The sequence below is a fragment of the Lycorma delicatula genome, chromosome 6, assembly GCF_047948215.1.
Source record: "Lycorma delicatula isolate Av1 chromosome 6, ASM4794821v1, whole genome shotgun sequence".
NCBI classification, from domain to species: Eukaryota; Metazoa; Arthropoda; class Insecta; order Hemiptera; family Fulgoridae; genus Lycorma; species Lycorma delicatula.
In genome coordinates this window covers 130,012,412-130,036,178 of record NC_134460.1, presented here as the reverse complement: position 1 = coordinate 130,036,178, position 23,767 = coordinate 130,012,412, and the positions used below count along the sequence as shown (strand labels likewise).

General features: G+C 28.6%; 1 protein-coding gene and 2 pseudogenes across 1 annotated transcript in view; all 3 read right to left on the bottom strand.

The window, feature by feature from the left end:
* Window positions 1–23,767, bottom strand: part of CalpC (calpain C) — a 295,832-nt gene that overhangs the window by 62,049 nt on the left and 210,016 nt on the right. The window lies entirely within an intron of this gene.
* LOC142326521 (cytochrome c oxidase subunit 1-like) lies at window positions 11,382–11,960 on the bottom strand (annotated as a pseudogene).
* Window positions 12,122–12,954, bottom strand: LOC142326520 (cytochrome c oxidase subunit 1-like; annotated as a pseudogene).

Genomic DNA, 23,767 nt, shown 5'->3' with positions numbered 1-23,767 from the left:
TGGTTCCTTTAATTCAAGTGTGGTAAGTTGCCGGCCTCCGTGGCGCGAATGGTAGCGTCTAATCCGGAAGGCCTTTTATCCGGAGGTCCGGGTTCGAATCCCGATCAAGCATAGCATTTTCACACACACTACAAATCTTTCATCTCATCCTCTGAAAAAATACCTAACGCTGGTACTGGAGGTTAAATAAAATAAAGTGCGGTTAATAAAGCAGACAGTTAATTACATCATTCTTGAATAATCTAATTTGCGAGATTAAAAATAAATAAAAAGTAAAACACCAGCGATACCACTGTTATATAACGAGCGTTTCTGTAAGAACGGGGACCTAATAATTCTCTACGTTAACAACAAATCACTGTACTATGGCGATGTAATGCATACGGCTGTTGTTTTAGTGCAGGAATTTGTGTCAACATGCGGCCGGACAGCACTAAGTTGCCATACGGAGTTCCGATAACTCTGAAAAAAAAAGAAGCACTAAGTTGCCAAGGTAAATTCATATTTTTAAAGAATTGACGTCAATAACGTTCTGAAGATTAAATATTTTTCTCGCTAGTACCACTCTGATTGTAATTATGAGACCAGAATATTACAAATAATTTAAGTAAAAAATAAACTTTTTAAGGAACACTTTTAAAGTCTTAGGACTTGAAAAACCCGCTCATATTTATCCAGTCATACTTATGGAGGCGCAAAAGTAAATTTGCTGAATGAACCGCATCAATGGATTTTCGGTGATGTAAATGAATAATACAAAACGTATTTTTTGTATACCGTATCCGATCGTATTCCTAGTACGTCATTACATATTATCACAGATGACTTATTACCCGAACAATGATTGCTAATCAGATACAATCGTTGCCGCTTACGAAATAGGTAAAGTAATATGCCTAAGGCTATTTATATTCGTTATGGAATCTTGCATTCAACAGGAAAACCTTTCAAAATATTCTGTAGATCCAACAACAGGAATGTATATACAACTTATTGAGTCGCTTAGATCTTTCGCTAATTACAGGAACTCCTGAGAATACAGGATAGCTTCAATTACCGCTACAGTTTTACTTAATCACGTGGCACAGAGACAAAGGATGTTAATGTTTTAATGTTATTTTTTATGTTAACGATTCTAGAAGATATACATTTTTAGAACGATAATAAAAAATAATTTACTTTACTTTTTTATAAGAAAAAAATAAAAATTTGTGGTTAACTTATCAAAAGAAAAAACCTCATCAGTACGAGTATATTCAGGAGTTAACGGAAAACCTCTACACATCTTAGTTTTCATCTTATACCTAACATGGAGATACTAGTCTCAAGGACTGATGTATCACTGTGATACGTGAATTATACCTTGCTACGTGAATGTTGAGGTTAAGGTTGAGACAAAGAAACAAACAGATATTTTAAGTATTGTGAAATACAATATGTCAATTATTATTAACATCAATTTTAAAAATTTTGAGAAAAAATGTATTACAATACGAAGCTAACGCGAAGCTTCTATATAATATACTTGTACACCATTAATATTTATACATTTTATTTAAAACATTAAAAATATCTTTATGCATTATAAATTAACGTATTCTATTAGATTTGTGAAAAATATGAAAATAAATTAACAAAATACTTTTACTTATTGTTGGAAAAATAAATAATAGTTCATTAATATGTACTATGAATCGTTTCTAGAATATAGAAAAAATAAAATTTACATTATAATACGTAAAGAATGAATGAATATTTCAAAAATGTAGATAATAGAATGTAATTTACTAACATACCTTTTCCTTTTTTAAAGAAAAGTGAAAAAAAAAACAGACAAGCTTCTTCTAAAACAATTTTGAAGCAATATCCTGTTGGCTATACTAGTTTAGTCTAAATGAAGAATCCTGTTAATAATTAGAGAATAAATGAAAATGAAAAAAGTACATTTTAAATCATCATAAAAAACAGGTACCATGACGTAATAAATATATGGTATTCAGCCGTGATGAGATAACTTATCAAATTATACCCGCATGATCCTCGTCTAGAACGCACAGAACTTACAGATTTGATATTTTTACGGTTCCATGGCCTAAATAATATAATAAGTAATGATTACTCATGAGATACGCATTTGACATTATTTTTAACATTTTGTATTAATTATATTCGATGACGTGGCCATTGTTGAAATTTAGAGTAGTTAAGTTACTATCTGTTCCAAAAACATTATACATATTTTGTGTGTGCGCACACACACACACACACACACACACACACACACATGCCCATAGAATAAATTTATTAGCCTCCCATGTAATCTGTGATAAATGATTTTTTTTAAATATTCGAGGTTAACTAAACAAAATAACATAATTTTACAAGAAGTCCTGAGATTATATGTTCGATTAGTATGTCATGGAAACATATTAAAAAATAAAGTAAAATTTTAGGATACAAAACTATTACCTTTTTTTTAGATCAGATCTGATATGTAAAATCGATTTGAACTGGATTAAATTTTAATTGTTACTGCTTATTCGAAGTTAGAGTTTTTGTTACAGCTTTCAAAAGTATATTTAAATTTATTTAAAATATGAATAAGATTAAAATAAAATGCAAGAAATGTAAAAGAATAAAAACCTACGTGGTTTAATAAAAAAACAAAAAGAATAAAGCTGATCGACGTTCAATAACCACTACCGAACGTGTTCTAATGTTATTGGAATATAACATTTTTAACCAATCTAGTTCCAACCAATTTTTGTGAAACTTTGTGTTATAAGAATACTTTGAATTTCAGAATAACCTCAGACTATAAATAATTGTGCTATACAATTTAATAATAATTAATAACAAAAACAAAGAAAAAACATAAAGTCAGCTGCACGACTCATAATTTAAAAAAAAAATCTTCCACTTTAGTTATTGGAGGAGGAAACTTACTGCAGGACCACCAGTGGAACTTCATTTAAAAAAATTTATTTTATCAATTCATTCGGTCATAACAAATATTTAAAAATATGAAAAGATAAAATGAAAACATATCGAATTCAGAACTTGTTTTTTATCGAAATCTGCTAGACATAGCAAAGCTACATGCAATCACTTTTACATGAAAAATAAATCCTTTCGTTTTACTGCTTCCAAATTAACATTAACTTCATATAAATTAGAACCACAGCAAACAATTTTCAAAGGTTTGATATTACGCTTTTTCCGCAATTCTTAAAAGACAGCGAAAAAATATGGTTTTAAAAAGATTAATAATAATAATCATAACAATACAACTATCCTATAAAAAACCGTTATAGATTCTGATTAATTTAAAAAAAAAATTTTGCTTATTCTCAGAAACGATAGATAGATCCTATTTAATTGTAAAACAGTTAAAGGTACATAGTTCCTCTGAAAGCACAAGATTGTTGCTAATATCATTCAATGAGAACTAGTAAAGTGTCACCAACTAACCACAATTAACAAACCACATTATATATATAGCCTCCGTAGCGCGAGTGGTAGCGTCTTGGCCTTTCATCCGGAGGTCCTGGGTTCGAATCCCGGTCAGGCATGACATTTTTCATACATAAATTTCATAAATTTAATTTTCATAAATTTCCATATCCCACGCGCAAGCTTCAAGCTTATGTGATGATATCATCAGGCAAAACGAAAAGAAAGAAACAAAGATAAGCGACCATCATTGAAAATACCACAAATAAAATATACTGGGACAATTCCATTATAGTTAACAAGACAACAGTAACAAAACAATCCAGAAATAAGATTAATACACAAAATACATCATCGATATAGAATTTTCCATCACTAAAAAATAATAATTTTAAAAAATGAAAGAAATAATAAAAAAAATTGAAAAATATTTACCATTAGCCGAAGAAATAAACCAAATTTGTCATCAAGAAAAGTTTTAATTAACTTACTAATCTTATAAGTCAACAAGAACCACTTCTAAATTTCTACTAATATCTAAAATATTTTCACTTCGCAATAAATATCTTCAATAAAAAAAAAGTTTCATAGTCCAAAAATTTCTGGACTCAGAATAACAATATAAATCCTCCTCATAGTTGGTTCAACCCGTTAAAAGAATATCACTTTTTGTTTAAAAACTATAAAAACTGTAATAATATCAACATTAAAGAAAAGGTTATTAAAAAATAATGAGAAATTAAATCCGTAGAACAACGTATACAAAATAAATGGTGTAAAAATTACATACACTGTAAAGGCCGCATAATGATATTTAAATGTTCACAAGATGAATAATAAATCCAAACTTGCACAAGAAATGTACAAAATCAACAATACTCATCTCACTAATCATGTAATCAAGTGTAAATGAATGTGAATTCCGAAATATACGTTAACAATTTACCAAACCCCATTAAATATGCATTTTGGATTAGATAAGTTATAGAGATATAGAAATTTAAAAGTACAATTAAAAATATTACGATAAAAAATAATCTAAGTTGATTCGTTTATTTTTATAACTATTTTTTTAAGGAAAATATTCCTCCGCTAAATTACACAGTTTAATTGATAGAACTGAATATTTACGAGATGATACATCAAATTTTAGTTTCAAATAATCGTGCAAAAAAAAAAATATTTTTAGATAATTCTTGTTATTACGTAATATGGGTGTCCGTTTTACCAACATTGTTTCCTAAACGGTCGCCAGGCAATGTCTACTTCGTAACTTAAGTATACTGGCGACAGCACAATCGACAGTGTTTTTTTTTTAATCTAACATGTTTTCTATTTTTTTAATTTCTTCGGCAGCTACAAGCTGATGTTCAATTATAGCTAATCTCCCTATTTTTTTGGGGGGAGGGGTAAGGAATGAAATCTGTAACGTAAGAAAATGATAAACCTGTCCGGTATTCGAACCCAAGATCTACCGGATAAAAGGCAAACCTCAGTGGGGAAGTAGTAAATTTAATACCTTATTAAAATTAAATTCATTTGCAGACATAAATCGACAAAATAAAATAAACTGATTACTAAACACGGCAGAAGGAAATTAGTTTTTATAATAATAAAATAATAACTGCTGTTCTTGAAGGATGTTTATTTTAAAGGTTGATACCACACCCAATCCATAAAAAAATAATTAATAAAAAACATAAACAAAAAAAAGTGACAAAATAAAATCGTTTGTTATAATCTTTTACATCTGATAAAATTATAAATTATTTACAATATATATTAGAATTCAATAAATAAATTATCAGATTATAAAATCAACCTAAATTGATTTTTAATCATGTTTAAAAATCGAAATGCCGTATATTATGAAAATAGATAAATTATTAATAATTTTATTGTTATAAATAAAGAAATCTTTTATTCTGATCGATACATTATATTATGTAGGTCAAGTCTTTATAACATAAATTACAAATACAAAAACAAATTTTAAGATCAAAAATATATTTGATTAAAATTATAATAATTATTTAAATGCATGCTTAGGAAATAATGTAAGGTAAATACATTAAAAAAAGAAAATATTAGAAAGTAGATCGCAATTCGGAAGGCATTATTGAAAATTATTTTGAGCAAATATTTGTGTACATGTTGAACAGAATGCAGAATATCAGGGGTTTTTTTACTACTATTACTATTTTTTAATTAATATATCTAATAATTCATCGACAGAGTAATATTGCTTTTGCAAAAGAAAATGTTTTTGTAAATAGTAAAATGGCAAGAAATTTAATGAAAATGTAATAAAATTTAATTTTAATAAAAATAATAAAAAATGGCTACGAAAGTGTAAATAAGGCGATTTTTCGTAAGCCGAACCATTGTGTTCGGCTAATTATACGAAAAGAGTTCTGTTGTCTGGTTTCGTAGGGATGAATTATTTTTATTCTTTTAATAACAAGTAATTTTTTGTTGCCTCTTTGTTATAGGATTGAATCAAAAAAAGGTAATAAAAATCAGGAGAGAAAATAATGATTTAACTATGGAATTTTTTTTCCAGCATTTTCCTGGAAATTAGCTGAGTTTGAATAATTCAGGTGAAAATGAATAAGAGATTTTAATAAGAATTAATGGAAAAAAACTATAAAATCTAAAAGGGTGAATAAATAAACTGTTGGAGTATGCTCTAAGGGTCTTACAGTTACACATTTTAATTTGTTACTAGAAGCCATTATAGAACGATAAATACTAATTATTGAAAGACACAATGATATATAAGGTTAAAAAATTAAAAGATAAAAGAAATAATGGTGAAATATTTTTTTAATTATGTCACTGATGACCAGTAAAACAATAAACTAATAGGATAGTTATAGTGCTTGCTATGAAACATCGCGCTGGTGTTTAAACTAATTTTATCTCGGTAAAAAAAAATCGCACAATAAAAATGAATGTATCGTCGGAAACTTCAATTATATTTGCGCTAATTGGATTCGGCTTTTAAAATCATTTGTATGAAAGTTAGGGACGTGAAAAGAGAAAAAAAGTAAAAAATCGTGAACTTTTGCACTTGTTTGAAAAGTATAAAATACTCCAAATGAATTATTACTATATAAAATCAAAATAGATCGAGATAAAAACTTTCTGCTTTTTGAGTTAGATTATACGGGTTTTTCTCATTAATTATAATTAAGATTTAGTTCAAAACTATTATTATTTAAAAGCGTACAGGTTGTTTCAAGTAACCATCACATTTCGGTTAACATTAGGTGTGGAAAAAAATTCCGCATTAATTTTATAGAATTCATGTCGTTTTTTGTTTTTTTTTTGTTTTTGTTTAACCTCTGGGACCATTGTGCCGAAGGTAAAACAAAATAATGCTTAAGAGGATGAGATGGATGGTTTGTAGCGTGTGTGAAAATGCCTTGCCTGACCGGGATACGAACCCGAGACGCTACCACTCGCGCCATGGAGGCCGACAAGGCCTCCATATATGTAGAGTTAAATTAATAAACATTAGCGTTTTATGGTGAGGATTATTTACAGGATCATTAAGATTTGATTTTATAGTAATTCGAAGTTGACGTTCTAAAAAAAAGTGTAAAAAACCGTGAGTTTACCGCTTTTCACGTCTCTAATTTTCAAACAAATATGATTTTAACGATTGATTTTTAAAATCGGCCGAATTTAGTTAACGTAAAATTAATTGCAGTTTCCTACGATACCTTCATTTTTATCGTGCAAATTTTTTTTAAGCGAGATAAAATAGTTTAAACACAAGCGCCATTTTTCATGGAACCACTATAAACATGAAAAAATAGGCTATTATAAAACAATATTCATAAGAAATAAGTTATTATTTTTAAATTATTAAGGTTACCTGTTAAAATCGCTCATCTGCTTCTTGTTTCGGATATTTACTTTTTATTTCTCATTTATTAATAAAATCTAAAAGTGGTTAAAATTCACTTTTTTACAATAACATCTAATCAATAATTATAAATTATCGAGAATAAAGAAATTTAAGTGAAAGAAGACGACAATTGACATAGATATTATTAAATGAAAAAGTGAAGTTAAAGAGAAAATTATCTAAACACGTTTCATTATTTAATGATTTTACAAGTTAAATATTCATTAAATTAACTTTTTAAACATAAGTTTAAGATTATTAAAATAATTGCAAAGATTGAACCGTAAAATCAATTACAAAAACATCCACAACTTTTTACTTGTTTCCCTAATAAAAAATTAATTAAGGAAACAGGATTAACCAGTGCAACAAACATAATTCAGGTTTTTACTCATACGAATCGGTAACACAGATTTACAACCACATCGAAAAAAAAAAATAGAAACAATTTTTTTTATAATTCTGAATATTTCTTACTGAAGAATAATAATAATTAATTTAAACAAAAAGATACGTTTATATTTTACCAAAAACTAACAGTTTACTTTTAATTTTAAAAGTACTTTCTTTTACGATATATAAAATAATATATATAAATATAAATATTATAAATAAACAAACTAAAAATAATAAAATTATAATAAAAAATAAAATAATAAAAAAATAAATAAAAATAAAATAAAATATTAAAAATAATAATAACAATTAAAAATAAATAATAAATATATTAAAAATTATAATATAAATATATAAAATAATTTCTTTTACGATAGATAAAATAAGAATAAGGACAATTATTATGACGAAAACTAATTAATTATTCGGGTCATTATTTTATGAAACTTTGACAAAAACTTACAAGGAAATACATTTTTCCTTACCGATTGCTCATTATTTTGCAAATCCTTTTGAGTATTTAAAAATTTTATTAGACAAATAGTTTGCGAATTCAAAGTTTCTCTCAACTTTTATAAACTATTTTGTACATTAAAGTATATATACAAATTTATTCACGAAGAATGTAACAAACTTTCAGAACATGTTCTACTGCTGAAAATTAAGAAGAAAATTCATAAATTTGGAAACGCTTCGTTAGTGAATGTCGGCTGGCGAAAGATTTCTGTGCCTTAGGTAAAATTAGATCAACTGTAATTCCTAAAGCCCAAATTAAGGGAAAACATTTAGTGGTTTTATATAAAATCTGACTTGAAAAATGTAAAAAATAGGTCCCAAAGCTGTATTTTTAGCATTTTTCGACAAATCTAGGGCCGAAAAACATACTATTTAATGTTTGTCGTAGAATAAATTTGTTAAATGGGTAATAAACACAAAAGATTTAAACAAAATTTGTAGTGCATGTCAATCCGAGTTAAATGGTATAAAGTTCACAAAAAATAAATACAAACATAAAAATTTCAAGTTTATTAAAAACGAAACGTATCAAAATGTTGCTGATTTTAACTAAAATCCGACAAAACAGGATTTCCGTAGCCCTTCTCATTGACCTAAGCTTACCAAAATTAAGATGTTAAGCTCTGTAAATGACATATTTACTCCGTTTAACACAAGATATTATGAATATATTTTACTTTTAGAGAAAACAACTCCGTCTAATGCCAACTCCATTTCAGTAGCTCTACATGCGTTAAAAAAGTCTGATACAAATAGTGTGAAGTAACCCACCGGGTTGGTCTAGTGGTAAATGCGTCTTCGCAAATCAGCTGATTTCAAAATCGAGAGTTCCAGCGTTCAAGTCCTGGTAAAGGCAGTTACTTTTATACGGATCTGAATACTAAATCGTGGATACTAGTGTTCTTTGATGAGTTTCAATTAACCACCCATCTCAGAAATGGTTGACCTGAGAATATAAAAGATTACACTTCACTTACACTCATGCATATCATTGTCATTCTTCCTCTGAAGTAATACCTGACGGTGATTCCCGGAGGCTAAACAGGAAAAAACAATATTGTTAAGTAACAAATTAATGTATTCCTTTAAGGAGGAAGCAACAGATACTGTCTCTAGTAAGTAGGGACATTGTTGTTATTATTATTATTATTACAAGATATTTATACAGGCGTACAAAACATAACTTTGCACTTAACAGTATTTCTTACGTGTTTTAAAATGTTATCCCCATAATTCTAGACTAGTTGTAGAGAAGAGGTTTGAGTGCGATTATATTATTATAATCTTGAATTGAATACCACGTTTACGACTTCTTTTTAGGCTTTTCCATTTCCTAGTTTTTCGTTTCAGTGACGTATTCAGGCAATTAAAAAGAAAAGCCAGGAACTATAGAATGAAACTTTCTATTCTGTATTATAATATGTAATAGAATAAAGCTTTTTTTCATATAAAATTTTATTTTTTAGTTACTCGGTGGGCCAAATATTTATGTTCATCAACCATTAAATAAATGGGTTTCCTAAACATTTTGCCAAATAAATATCATACATAAGATCTTTACCTACAATACATTTGTAGGTATTTGTTGCTGATTAATATCACCTGAAGAATTTTTTTAAATATTCTGCTTTCAAAAATTCCACTTACATGTAAGATAAAAAACAAGTTGTTTTTTTACTCTTGTTTTTAAAAATTTAAAATCATGTTTAAATACAGATGCTAAAAGAATTCACAAATAAATTAAAAAGTAAAGCAAATAGCTTTCTCTTTATTATAAAAATATAATAAGATAACTGTAAACAAACAAAATATATATAATTTAATTAAACATATATCTATTTGCTGCTTTACAACAAATCAGGAAAAACTTTCTTTCATTATGGGAACTAGATATATGCGATTTACAAACAACTCCACGTATACGTAGCTTGTTAAATCAACAATGTTTCTATCTCTATTTATTTTTTTCGCGTAATTATTAAGATATAATGAAGGAGCTTGTAAAACAGCTGAAAGTAATGAAAAGATACAGAAGTTTCGCTTGTAACTTTATGTTATTAAGTTATAACAGTACTGTGTAAATATACAATACATATACATATTTTAATCTCGCAAAGGTTATAATAACTGTATCTATCAGTCTCTTTAAATATTAATTTTATGAATAAATCAAGTAAAAATAAAGCGTACAGTAATTATCGCTGTTTATTTAAAATTATTCAATCTTTGTTAAACAAGACTATGATGTAAAGCTTCAGATTTAATTTAATAATTCAGTTTTCAATAGATATAGTGTACTGCACGCTAATTTAATTCAAAAATTCAAACACCAATTAGCACAATCAACCAAGATCAATGCAAAATTTATTTTCATTTTAAACTATAATAACTTAAATTATAGAATGTGCCCAATCTACGACAAAATGAATTGTTCACCTATTTTATAATATAAAGTTAAAAAAAATTTTTTTTACAAAACCACAGTCTGTCTATTAATGCTATCCAAGGAAATATATGTATTTTGATAGCTGGAAAGTAACAAAATTTATTATCAACGTGCTTTAAAATTTAAAGAAATAATTCGATATTACGCGTATTTTAACGGTACTATATTTTTATTACAATTTTTTTTTCATTAAGTTCATTTGAGAGCAGGGACGCTATCAATTTTAATTAAGGGGAGTATAAATATATTTTTTTTTAATTTCAATTTTTTAATTTCAAAGTGATCATAAAAAATGGTTGAATTCCCTCTTTTAATGGTAAATTATGCTTCCATTACACCTAGAACCTATAAAACCTATTTTTAAGTTTTTTTTGTGAGGTTACGAGCATCAATCTTTATGGTCATTTAGCTCTAATGAAAATTTTTAGCGAATGAAAAATGCCATGCCTGACCGGGATTTGAACCCGGGACCTCCGGATGAAATGTCGAGATCCTACCCCTCCGACACGGAGATTGGAGCATTTTTATGTTTATATTGATATTAATTATGTTTTAAACAACTAGTAATCTAATTTTATTCATGATGACATTTCTAAGGAAATTACTTTTCAATTTATTAATGAATTTTAAGTTCATGGCAATTTTCTGCCACTCTTAGAATGGCTTAGATACTAATGGTAATTCATTGAATAAGTGTTCAGGGGGTGGTGTGATTGAAAATCATTCAATTGAGGATGATTTATTGTTTTTAAAGATTGTAATTTGTTTAAATGCTATGGCTTCTCATATAATTAATATGAATATTATAATTCTGATTATTGAAATTAATGATCCTATTGATGAGATTATATTTCATGTCGTATAGTTGTCTGGGTAGTCAGAATATCGTCGTGGTATTCCTGCTAGTCCTAAAAAGTGTTGTGGGAAGAATGTCATATTTACTCCTAAAAATATGGTTGAAAATTGAATTTTTAATCATTTTTTATTTATTCTTATGCCTGTTATTAGTGGGAATCAGTGAATGATTCTTGCTATAATGGCGAATACTGCTCCTATTGATAGTACATAATGAAAGTGGGCTACAACATAGTATGTATCGTGTAGAATTACGTCAATTGAAGAGTTGGCTAGAATTACTCCTGTTAATCCTCCAATAGTGAATAGGAATACAAATCCTATAGATCAAATCATTTGGGGTGATTTTTTTTTTGTTAATCCTTGTATTGTGGCCATTCATCTGAAGATTTTAATTCCTGTTGGTACTGCAATAATTATAGTTGCAGATGAGAAGTATACTCGTGTATCAATATCTATACCTACAGTGAATATGTGATGTGCTCATACAATAAATCCTAAAATACCAATTGCTAGTATTGCATAAATTATTAATTATTCCTAGATGTCCAAATGTTATTATTTTTCCTCTTTCGTTAGTAATAATATGGGAGATTAATCCGAATCATGGTAGGATTAAAATATATACTTCTGGATGTCCAAAGAATCAGAATAAGTGTTGATATAAGATTGGGTCTCCTCCTCCTGTGGGATCAAAGAATGAGGTGTTAAAGTTTCGGTCTGTTAACAGTATCGTGATTGCTCCAGCTAATACTGGTAGTGATACAAGTAGTAGAACTGCTGTAATTAGGACTGATCAACAGAAAAGAGGTATTTTTTCTATAGTTATTCCTTTTGGTCGTATATTTATTGTTGTTGAAATGAAATTAATTGCTCCTATGATTGATCTTTGTCCTGCGATGTGAAGAGAAAAGATAGTTAGGTCTACTGAAGGTCCTGAATGTGCGATTTGGGCTGAGAGAGGAGGATATACAGTTCATCCCGTTCCTGATCCTGATCCTACAATTGATCTTGCAATTAGAAGTGTAATTGATGGTGGTAATAATCAAAATCTTATCTTATTTATTCGTGGAAATGCCATGTCTGGGGCACCAATTATTATAGGTACTAGTCAGTTTCCAAATCCTCCAATTATGATTGGTATTACCATAAAGAAAATTATAATGAATGCGTGTGATGCTACGATGGTGTTATAAATTTGGTCATTTTTAATTATTGATCCTGGTTGTATCAATTCTAATCGGATGATTATTCTTCTTATTGTTCCAAGTAATCTAGTTCCCAAGTAATCCCAAGTAAGTTTCAAGTAATCTAGAGCCCAAAAATAAAGTAGAGAGTTCCGATATATTTGTGATTTGTTGAAAATATTCATTTATTCATTAAGAATGGGATGGCTGATTTAGGTGATAGATTGTAAATTTATTTAAGGTTTTAAACCTCTCATTATTTTTCTTGTATTCAATTATGATGCTATATTGCAAATATAAAGGTGCATTTACTTGCTAAGGCTTATTTATAATAATAATTTTAACTTTGAAGGTTAATAGTTTTTTTAACTTAAATACTTCTTTTTTAGTTTAATTTAAAAATTATTATTATTGGAATTCCTATTAAATTTAAGATGATTGGGATAATTGATTCTTTTTTTATTATTTTTTTTATTTTTAATTTGTTTGATTTGGTTATTATAGGAATTATTATATTTAAGTATATATATATGTTGACATAATTGATGAAATTAGTATGATTAATGGAATTGTTGGTGCTATTCAAATTATTGATTTTATAATTATTCATTTTATTAAAAATCCTGTAGTTGGGGGATACCTCTTATTGATAATGATGAGATTATGAGAGATGTTTTTGTTAAATTTGTTTGAGTATTAATTTGGTTTATAAAATTAATATTATTTTTTTTAAATGTGTTTATTATGGTTAAGTTGATTATGGTGTATATTATCAATTGGAGAGTGAACTGTTGTTTTGAAATTATTAATGAAAAGATTATTAGTGGTGAATTTGAAATTGATGAATATGCTATTAATTTTTTTAGTGATGTTTGCTTTATTCCTGAAATTGTTGCTATGATTATTGACATTATTATCGGTTTAATTCTGGTTATTTGGGTTGCGATAATTGTAGGAATGATTTTTTGTATAGTTATCATTATTATACATATATCTCATCTTATTATTTGTATAATTCTTGGTACTCATAGGTGGAATGGGATTATACCTATTTTTATTAAAATTCTCATTATTATTAAAATTCTTTCATTAATGGGGCAGTTAATGATAGCATTAATAATTATTGAGGTTATTATAATTGATGATGAATCTCCAACAAAGAGTAAAGTTATTTCTCCTGTTAACTTAACACGTGACGTAAGGTCTCTGAGAGTACAGTCAATTGCTTCAACATGACCTTGATGAATCATGGTGTATTCATCTCATATAATAAGTCTTTTATCTTGAAAAAGTTTACCAAGAGGGCCATTTTTACGCATAGAGCAACCTGACTCTAGTCCACATGATACATTTAACGGCAATTTAAAAGTTGATTGAGCAGTCCTACAACTAGCGAGGAGCGTCGCAGCGATGCTTGGCGATGCTACACCAACAGCCAAGCTACCTGTTCATCGAACATGTGCGAGAAGTAGATCAATCAAAAAGGTATTCCCAGTGCCTCCAGAGCGTCTAAAAACAATACCTTTTCTGTCAGTATGAATATTCTAAGTGATAACATCATATGCTTGAAAAATTAGAAAAATATAGAAAAATTGGAAAATTTAGAAAGGTACTCTTGAAGTTCAATTGATATTAAAAAAATTTCGAAACATTGTGTCATAGGGATTTTCATTATCTTCTTCACCACAAATGGTGATGGTAAATCGAAATCACATAAATACTTTTCACAAAGACCTATAACCTTGACTTCAATTTCAATAAGACCTCTATTGAAAAATATTGTCGCGTATTCGCGGCTCGATCAGGAAATTAAGAAATTGACAATTGAAAATGTTTATATTATTACAATTTACTGGTTTAAAAACATAAGTAAAACAAGACAGATCAATAATAATAAGTAACAATAATAAACAACTCACAATAATAATTAGAATAATGACAGTAGTAAATAAACAAATATCGATCGTAGTAAATCACAACTACAACAAAAATAATAATAGTAATAATAATATCACAAGTATATTACAAAAAACAGATTACATACAAAAAAAAAAGATTACATACAAAACAGAATTTAAAGTAATCGCAGGATTTATTCACAGGTAGATAAATAATGAAAACCAGTATTCAGTTCCAATTGACAAAAAACATTAGCATAACCTCTAGTCTTGTCACTTTTAACCACTAGTCTTGTATTAACAACAATAGTTAAGACAATTATAAAGTTCTTTCACTACATACCTTTGTTATTCACAGATAAAACTACCCTAACAATTTATGAATGAAATTTAGTTATACCTATAATGAAATTATAGGTATATTATATACGTACATTATATACTTATAATGAAATTTATTTATACCTATTTTTATTAAAATTCTCATTATTATTAAAATTCTTTCATTAATGGGGCAGTTAATGATAGCATTAATAATTATTGAGGTTATTATAATTGATGATGAATCTCCAACAAAGAGTAAAGTTATTTCTCCTGTTAACTTAACACGTGACGTAAGGTCTCTGAGAGTACAGTCAATTGCTTCAACATGACCTTGATGAATCATGGTGTATTCATCTCATATAATAAGTCTTTTATCTTGAAAAAGTTTACCAAGAGGGCCATTTTTACGCATAGAGCAACCTGACTCTAGTCCACATGATACATTTAACGGCAATTTAAAAGTTGATTGAGCAGTCCTACAACTAGCGAGGAGCGTCGCAGCGATGCTTGGCGATGCTACACCAACAGCCAAGCTACCTGTTCATCGAACATGTGCGAGAAGTAGATCAATCAAAAAGGTATTCCCAGTGCCTCCAGAGCGTCTAAAAACAATACCTTTTCTGTCAGTATGAATATTCTAAGTGATAACATCATATGCTTGAAAAATTAGAAAAATATAGAAAAATTGGAAAATTTAGAAAGGTACTCTTGAAGTTCAATTGATATTAAAAAAATTTCGAAACATTGTGTCATAGGGATTTTCATTATCTTCTTCACCACAAATGGTGATGGTAAATCGAAATCACATAAATACTTTTCACAAAGACCTATAACCTTGACTTCAATTTCAATAAGACCTCTATTGAAAAATATTGTCGCGTATTCGCGGCTCGATCAGGAAATTAAGAAATTGACAATTGAAAATGTTTATATTATTACAATTTACTGGTTTAAAAACATAAGTAAAACAAGACAGATCAATAATAATAAGTAACAATAATAAACAACTCACAATAATAATTAGAATAATGACAGTAGTAAATAAACAAATATCGATCGTAGTAAATCACAACTACAACAAAAATAATAATAGTAATAATAATATCACAAGTATATTACAAAAAACAGATTACATACAAAAAAAAAAGATTACATACAAAACAGAATTTAAAGTAATCGCAGGATTTATTCACAGGTAGATAAATAATGAAAACCAGTATTCAGTTCCAATTGACAAAAAACATTAGCATAACCTCTAGTCTTGTCACTTTTAACCACTAGTCTTGTATTAACAACAATAGTTAAGACAATTATAAAGTTCTTTCACTACATACCTTTGTTATTCACAGATAAAACTACCCTAACAATTTATGAATGAAATTTAGTACATTATCTCTTTCACTTAGTCTTACAGAAACTCACCGAACCATTCCTTGTTTTCCTTTAGTGGAATTACTTACAACGTCATCGTAATCGCGCCGAACTTAGTTCACTAGAAATTCGCTTCTTCACTGACCTCCTCGCTGACTCACATCTCGCAGGATCTCATCATAACGTCTCGGTTAGACTGATTCACAGAACTGATTTTTAACTGGTCTTCTCCGGAGTATTTATACTCCTATCCTCTTTACCTGCCGGACCGGGACACAACTCGAAGCTTGAGAATAATCAACTGCCCTCACATTTTCCCATGAAATTCCGAATCTTGGTCCGGTAACTCTTCTCACGGAACAACATCTGTTTAGTGTGTCAGTGGGCAATATTACAAAAGACGAATGTTAAACGGACTTGTTACTTTTAATAAAAGGGTTTCTTTTAGCCCCTTTATGGATTTCTCCCATTATTACATTTTCTACTACTTTCTTCTTAATTGACAGGAATCCGTTACTCAGTTCCGTTATACCGGTCTTGTTGCAATATCTTGGGAGCGGCTTACAATAAGAAAGGAGCGGCCTGAATAAGAAGTGCAACACCGTAATGGATTATTTATTACTTACACACGTTTAAATAAATAGTTTTTCATCTTAATATTGCCTATGACACTCCGGATTACATAATGATACTACTGTTAAAATTTAGTAAAAATAATTAAGTAAAATTTTTTAGAATTTTTTTTAACAAACAAACAAACATTCCTCTTTATATAATAAGACTTAGAAGCTATTGAATAATTCGAAAACAATGTTCAAATTAATAAGCAAATATCTATCACCATCACAGAATCAATATACTATATTAACTAAAAAATCGAATACAACTGCATTAACCAAATTATTATATGTATATCAAAGAAACAAATTAAAATTATCTGATTATCAATAATTAACAGGTATCAGCAATGTACGCTCTCGTGATTATGTAGACTAAACTGTAAAAAGATTGTTGCGTGAAGCACACCACAACATGTCCGCCGCCTAGCGGAGAGCGAACACCCCGTTTGAATTTCAGTGCCAACAAGACAATAAGAAAATAACACAATAAGAAGAAAAAAACGGGCAAAATACCCCGTTTGAATTTTGAAAAACGGATGATTGTTTGCAGAGATATTATAAGAGCACTCCATTGCACCTCCCAAAACAGCGCCTCAGGGGCATCTCGTTTGTTACCAGTTGAAGGTGATGATCAGTCTAGCCTCCCACGAGGTGCTCGTATACCTTACCACTCTAGCCTCACACGCAGTCCTCACGGAAAGCCCATGTTTATTGTTAAATAGAAATTTTTAAAATTTATTTATTATTATTTTAACGTAAAATTAATTGTATTATTTTTGTAATATTATTCATTCGATTGATTCAAATCAATCAGTTCAAACCCAGCTCACACAGTGATAGAAACTCACAGTTCACAGCAGTTCATTCATTCAATTTATTATTCAAATTTGTGTATCAACTGACAAATCTCCGCTACTATATATATATATATATAAACACAGTAGTTTTTTTTATTTATCCCGAACAAACAAAAATCCTCTTCGTATTTCTATAATAGTATAGATATTGTTTTATAACATGAATTATTTTTAATTCTTATTGGTTTTTTTTTTGTGACAAACAATAGTTTTTATTCACTTTTTTTCTTCAAATTTAATTCTGCCAGGAATCTACTTTTTTAATTTTATGCCCTTTACTCAGCTCCCACAAAAGCAAAAGCAATGACATTTTTATAAGTAATTCACATGGATTCAAGTTTTCTGTGCGCAGTTTTCTAAAAACGTTTAAAAATAAGGCAGGAAATAAATATTTTATGTAAAATTTTGTAAGCAGAAAATAACCCTTTTTAAAAAAAAAATCCAAGAAATTAAATTTTAAGGTTGATATAAAAACTCCTACACCTCTTTTGGTTTCTAAAAAACGGTACAAACATTAACTAAGGTAAATATCCACTTAAAGTCGTACACTGCTTTTAATTATAAAAAGTAACTTTGGTAGGTAATATTTTTTTAATTTTATACAAATAAAAATTTATTTATTTAAATTTTATATTTATAATGAATAATTAATAATATGCCATTTAAAATCCATAAAAAAAAAAATGGTAGATTATAATTTTAAGAAATTCTTTATAAAAATTTTATTTTGACTCATATTGTTTACAAATTATCACCATAGTATTTACAATATCACCAGTTAAATCAATAATCACGTTAATATTTTTTAACTAGAATAATTTTCCTATATTTAATCCTTCTGAAAACATTAATTTTTTTGAATATAGTATGGTTCACTCAATATAAAATAGTAGAATATATGAAATAGTCTGATTAGGTTATGAGATGGAAACAGGATACATATAACCGAAGCAATAGTTACAAAAAAAAAAAAAAAAACATCAGGTGCCAAACTTTAGAACTTTAAAACACCAGAATCTTTTGTTTTGCATTTACTACTGTTAATACAATATTTTCATAATATAATAAAGAAAATAGACTGACTTCAATTAATATCTTTTGGCATATTATCGTAAAAGAAAAGAGTTTTTGTAAAAATAACAAGATTACCACATAATTAATTATTAATCGACACTAGAAAAAACGCGAGCCTAAGGCCCGCCGCAAAAATATTATATGGTTTATGTTTCATTAATATGATTTGTTAAATGTTTTTGTCAATAGCTAAATAACGTTCAACAAAAACTTTAAATAACAACAAAAACTTTTACAACGAAAAGCTTCAAAATTCTGAACATTTTTAGCTGTTTCTTGAGTTGTGATGTTTTAATACAGCTGTAATCCCAATCGTTCCCTTTTTTATTCCCAAAACACAAATATAATTTCATATAAATCGTTCGTATAAAGAAGTATAGATCGTTTGAACGAATAAATGGTTCGACAAATATAAATCGTTCGTTTGAACGAATGAATCGTTCGACAAATATAAATCGTTCGTTTGAACGAATGAATCGTTCGTGCGGTGCCGCAGTTGTCCGGCTGCCCGACATACCACGTGCTCCAATCTACGCCAATAGCAGCTAAAATAAAAATGTTAGCACATACATCACACGAACAAACAAACCCACGCACCATTCTTTTATATAGAGAGTGACATGTAGAAATGATTAATTGATGAGAAACAAGATTGTGTGATGAGCTGCGTTTAAAAGTTCAAAATTACCATATGAATTACTGTTTCATTTGTAACAAATGTAACACACATTACAGTTCCATATATCATTCCTATAATACTAAAATTATATATCAATATATTACTTCTTTTTTTTTTTTTACAAAATTCTTCTTTTTTTATAATTTATAATTCATATTTTTGTTATGAAGAACGGGCATCATTAGCTATAGTCATTAGTGCGGTAGACATTGGTAGCGTATGAAAAGATGCCACGCCTGAACGGGATTCGAACCCGGGACCTCGGCAAGAAATGCAGAGACACTACCTACTCATCCATGGAGGTCGGCATAATAACTTTTACTTTCATCAATAGCAAAAATAAAAATATACGCTATTTTATTAGAACCCTTACAATTTGTATAAATGAAAAAATAAATGTTCTTCTACTCTTAAGATAATATCCCGTAATTGCATTATAGTTAATATAATAGTAGTAATTGAATTAATAGTAGTACTGACTATTGATTTCGCCGATACAATGATAATTTTGTTTACTATAAATTGTATTTATACTTGAATAATAGTCTACATTATTGTAATTAATCTTTTAAATAAAAACAATTTAAGTCATTTCATGGTGTAATAATAACTGGATTTCTCAACGATTAAAATATGTAGCAAAAAAAAATCCGTAATACAAATTTAAAAACATAAACAATACAAAATATATACATAAAACTTTATAACCAGAAAAAGTAATTATTAAAAAAAACATAAAATTCAGAGCTTTTTAACCAAGTAACGGTCAAATTTAAAAAAAGTAAAAATAACTGTATAAAAATCAAAGATTCAGATTTAATTGATTTAATGTAATTTGTTATAGATAATTAGAATTTACACAGAACATAAATAAATTCAACTGTTACTAATATATTAAAATTATTAGCAAAGTTCATTTAACTCGGTTTTATATATCTTTTAATTACATTATAAAATTAAGTAATTCAGGTATAGTTTTAATTTTATTCTATTAATTAAATTTATGTTCAGAAATTAAATAAAAATATCATGATGCGTGCTTAAGCACTAACTTATCAATTTAGAATAACAATTAATTCTATTAATTTAATGGAATAAAATTTACTAAATTGTGTTTTGTTGTCTGTTTAATATTTTTATTTATAGTCGCATCATAAATTAAAGTCATTAGCGACTCATCAGTGAAATATAACTATACCGGTAAACGTTTAGTGTTGAACAAACTCAGGCCGACCATTCCTTGAAATCAGCTGATTTCAAAATCGAGAGTCCTAAGGTTCAAATCCTAGTAAAGGCAGTTAAGTTACTTTTATTCAAATTTGAATACTAGATCATGGATACCGGTGTTCTTTGGTGGTTAGGTTTCAACTAACCACACGTCTCAGGAATGATCGACATGAGATTGTACAAGACTGACTACTCTACATTTACATTCATACAAATCATCCTCATTTATTCTCCGAAGTAATACCTTACGGTGGTTCCGGAGGCTAAACAGAAGAAGAGAGGCTGACCATTCCTGAGACATGTGGTTAATTGAAACCTAATCACAAAATAACACCAGTATCTACGATATACAATTCAAATCCGAATAAAAGCAACTGTTTTTTATTAGGATTTGAACCTGAGAACTCTCGACTTCGAAATCAGACGATTTACGACAAGTTTATCACTAGACCAATCCGGTGGGTTACTATTAAATCTTATTATTATAATTTAATAAATTTAGAAAAAAGTAATAGATATGGTAATTCAGAGTAATTTTAATATTTCTATTTATAACAGCTTTTATTATTTAAAAACAAGAAAATTTTTACTTAAAATAATTTCAAAGGAAAAGAAAGTAATCTGTTGCAATAAACCATGCGTTTCAAAATTAATATCGGGATTTTAAAGCTCTCTAATTTTCCTCAAGTTTCACGTACATTGATTAATTATACATGAAATGAAAGATCAACTCGAAAGGTTTTATTTATGCGTTAGAAGCGCGTCCACATCTTTACAGCTGTTACATGCTCTAAGCCTACAGATTATGGTTTATGTGCTAGCTTCGCAAATGAAACGATGCACCGTTACAAGGAAGACTTTCTTTATCGTGTCGTATTCAGTGACGAACCAACGTTTCATGTTAATAGAAAAGTAATCACTCATAATGTTCGTAATTGGAGATCAGAAAATCCTCAAAGAAATATTTCAGTCTGAACGAACTCCCCAAAACTAAATGTTTTTTGTGCCGTATCTCAACGCAAGTTAATGAGCCGTTCTTTTTCACGAAATCAAGTGTGTTGGAACTAAGGCGAGAGAAGCTAGAGAATGGGATAGAGTCTGATTTAGGACCCAGATCAGTAAGAGGACTGAAGATCACCAGCAAGGAATCAGAGTTTCATACAAAACACCTGAGACTCAGGCGAAGAAAGTGACTTGAAGGTGAAGGGGCCAAGGACAACCCCCTATGGAGCCGTCGTGCGTCTTGGGCGATGGTAATGAAGCACGGGGACTCTGGACCCCTGGAACCTAAAGGCACCTCCTGGGCCCGCGCAATGCTTAAACTGCAGGACCGACCCCGGAGGAGGAGAAACGGTAAGATATGAGTTTTATTCGGTAGGGTGCGGGTACACATAGGCTCTTAATAACATCTAGCCGAACCCGTGCGAGTCCGACACTCCCCAGTTTATGGAGGTTGCTTAAATGGCATTTCTCAAACTCATCTATAAAAAAAACAAAAAAAAAAAAAACAATAGTGAGTTGGAATGAACTATCATGATATGCTACAATTATGGCTCTTTCCTCAATTGCAATACAAATCATAGAACTTTATTTGGCAACAAGATGGTGCGCCTCCTCACTGCTATAACGTGTACGTGATTGGTTAAATGGAATTGACGACAAAGCTTGTTTGCTGTAGCCTCCACGTTCGCCTATCTGACTCCGGGTGATTTATTTCTTTGGGGGTTTATAAAGGATCTAAAATGTATGTGTTACAATTACCAGCTGAACTATCCGACTTGAGACACGGGATTGAAGCGGCTAATTGAAATAATTGACCGATACATTATTCTGAAAGTTACAGTATTCTGTCTGGAACTATTTTAAGTTGTTGAGGGATTTCCATTCTTTTGACTCACTCTGTGTGAGCATATTATATATATATATATAATGTACACACACACTTAATATATACTAAATGAAAATTTCACAGCAGCAAAACGTTTAAAATACAATGTAAAAAGTTTTACTACATAAAGGAAAAGAACTTCTCTCCCCGTTTCGAATTTCCGTAAATTTTCTAATAAATATTGACTCAATTTTATGAATTATATTCACTTTTGTGATCAATTTTAATAAGTATTGATTTTATCTCAGCAAACTATGTGAACGGTCAAACAATTAATACAACTGTTAACAATTTTTAATAGTTTGTTCGTTCAGATACATCATTAAGATTTTTCCTAAATGTGACTGACACTGGTTTACAACGAATTGAAAAAAATAGAATAATGAACATCATTTTTCAGAATTGAAAAACCTAATTTGTTTGAAACTTTCCATTTGAAGTAAAATTAAGAAGCTTCAAAAGACGACTTCATATAGTTATATTTTCAAACAATGTTATTATACATAGAGAATAATTAATATAAATTTTTTAGTTATTATTAAATTAAACTTTAAAATTATTTAATATATTTGGAGATTAATACGGAAAGGAACTTTATAATAAATTTGAATTAAATAATTGTGTTCTTCGAAAAATAATTCAAAACTAAAAATAGAATAAAAAGCAAAAATGGTTTAAGAAACTAACGATTTTGCAGAATTTAAAAAGTTTTGGATTTCACATAAAAGATACCGTACTAAACTAGATGAGTTAAACATTTTGTTCAACACGATAATTTGAAAAAATTATAAAATATTATCTATATAGGATTAATGAAGCCTAATAACTATCCTGGTAAAGATAATTTCATTATCCACAAATATTTTTTTCTTCCCTTACCTTCATAGAAATTATTTTATTTATTTTTAAACCATCCAAATATTGATACTTCAATTTATTGGAGTTTTAATCATTTTAACGTTATTATTTTTATAAACACTAGCAGACCCGGCAATGCTTCGCTATTGATATATATATATATATATATATATATATATATATATAGAGAGAGAGAGAGAGA